Consider the following 2,810-nt stretch of genomic DNA (forward strand, 5'->3'; position numbering starts at 1 on the left):
GAATGGGGTGGGGGGGGGGTACAGAGGCAAGGAGTGACTGATTTACAAGCTTTCAAGAAGGAACCTAGATCCAGAGGGCATGGAGCAATGTACAATCTCCGCTGAGTAATAGCCAATCTGTCAGGCAGGGCTGATGAAAGGAGATGTGGATAGGTCTCTAGTGATACAATAGCGAATAATTGTTATCAGGACTGATTGTAAGGGCTGGAAATGTAAAGATAGACATTTTGTGGCAAAGGGAGGGAAGTGATTAACTTTGCAGTCTAAGAGTTGAGGTCCCTGGGACCATTAAGGGAGAAGAGCAGAGAATGGAACCCTACCCAGAGAAGCAGTGGTGCCAGAGATGGAATCAGAGACAATGATGTGGGGAGATGGAGCATCTGGGGACTTTGGACCTGGAGAGGGAGAGGGGCTGTGTGCTGGTGACCAGGCATAGAGGGGATTGTAACCATGGCAACACAATGGTATATGCTGGTATATGCTGTCCTCCCATATAAACTATCACATATAAAGCATTAAAAAAAAAAAGATTTCAACAAAAGAGTTAAAAAAGAACCCACAGACTGGGAAAAAGTTTGGCAACCGCATATCAAACAAATACTTCAAGCCTCAACAAGAAGACAAATAATCCAGTTAAAAAATTGGGCAGAGGACATGAACAGACACTTCACCAAAGAAGACATTAAGGTGGCTAACAAACATGAAGAAATGTTCATGATCATTAGCTGTTAAACAAATGCAAATGCAAATCAAAACAATGATATATCCTTTTACTCCAGCATTAACAGCAAAGTTAAAATAAAATCAGAAAACAACCAACCAATGCTGGCAAAGGTGTGAAGACACTGGACCCTCCTACACTGCTGGTTGGAGTGTAAAATGATGCAACCACTGTGGAAAATGATATGGCGCTTTCTCTAGAAGTTGGAAATAGGAACATTTTATGACTCAGCAACCCCTCTACTTTGTATATATGCTCAAGAATAATATCAATGACATAAATAGATGTAAGCACACCCATGTTCATTGCAGCAATGTGCATAATAGCAAAAAGGTGGAGACAGCCTAAATACCCATCAACAGAAGAACGGTTAAACAAATGTTATATCTCCTCAATGGAATTCTATGCAATATTTAAAAATAATGATGAATCTGTCAAACATTTCACAACATGGATGAAACTTGGGAACATCATGTTAAGTGAAATTGTTGTTGTTGTTAAGTGCCATTGAGTGCATTCCAACTCATGGCTACCCGGTAGGGTGTTCAAGAAGCAGTTGGTGAGTTTGAACCACTGATCTTGCAGCCCAAACTGACCCTGAGGTTGAGAGTTTATCCTATGAAACATGGAAAGGACAAATATTATGTGATATCACTGTTGTAAAAGAAACATTCCATGATGGTTTGGGGGAGGTGAAGAGAAAAGTATTCATGGGGTAGAGGGTAGACACATGGGTGACGGGGCAGGCAATATACCACAAGAGGGAGGTTGGCAGAAGAAAAATTAAGGTAGCAGGATACTCATGGAGAAATGCAACAATTAAAGTGAATAAAGGTAAATATTGTTAACAGATGATACATGGAGAGATTGCAATCATTGTAATGAAGCAAAGTATATGATTTATTGAATATAATACTGATCATCCATCTGCTCTGTAAACTTTCATTCAATTCACAACAAAACATGTGCTTATTTGCTTTAAAGAAATTTACTTTCTCACAGTTCAGGAGGTCAGAAGTTTGAATTCAGGATACCAGTTCTAGTGGAAGGCTCTTACAATAATAATAATTATTATAGCTTTTGGGTTTTTTTTAAACATTTTCTGGGTGCCAGACACTATGTGAAAGTGAACATGTATTATTTTGCTAAATCTTCACATCAAGATTGTGATATAATTATTGCTACCATTCCCATTTAACCATCCCCATTTAACAACCGAGGCTCAGAGACTAATTCACTTCCTCATAATCATCCAGCGAGAAAGTAGTGAAACCAGAAATTGAATTTAATTTCAAGTTTTGCCTATTACCAAATTCACAATTATTCCATTAACTGAAGAGATTTCAGAATCTTGGAGGACCCAAATGGTTGTGTTATATACCATGAAAGACATTCCTGAAGGTGGATTTTCTTAGGAGAACATTGGTTAGATGTGAGGTAAGATAAAAGAGAAAAGCGATGTAAAGTCTTAATAAAATGTGTGAGGTGACATATGACATATGCTCTGGGATTAGAATGGATTCTACTTTTTAAATGCAGGATTTTTTAAAAATAAAAGACTAAAAGCAATCTAAGTATTCACTGGAGTCTCTGGGTAGTTCAAATGCTCAAGCACTTGATTACTAGCCTAAAAGTTGACAGTTTGCATCTACCTAGAGGACCCTCGGACTCCTGGTATGACACTGTTGGATCCACACTGGACTTGGAACCAAAAGATCAGCAGTTCAAATCTACCAGTTGCTTCTCAGAAACCATATACAGGATCACTATGAGTCCGAACTGACTTGACAACACTTAACAACAACAACAGAAGACCCTCAGAAGACAAGCCTGGCAATCTGTTTCTGAAAGGACACACAGGATTTAAAATTCTATGGAGTGTGGTTCTACTCTGCAAACATGTGGTCTCTGTGAGTTGAAATCAACTCAATGGCAACTAACAAGTATTCATCAATAGAGGACTGGCTGTTTCAATGAACCTATCCACACAATGCAATACAATGCCACCATAGTAAAAAGATTTAGAGTTACAAAACCAAAAGGGAAGAACACAGTCAGCATTTCTCAAGCTGGGGGAACTGAAGAAAAA

The sequence above is a fragment of the Chrysochloris asiatica genome, unplaced genomic scaffold, assembly GCF_000296735.1.
Source record: "Chrysochloris asiatica unplaced genomic scaffold, ChrAsi1.0 scaffold00051, whole genome shotgun sequence".
In the NCBI taxonomy this organism is placed as follows: Eukaryota; Metazoa; Chordata; class Mammalia; order Afrosoricida; family Chrysochloridae; genus Chrysochloris; species Chrysochloris asiatica.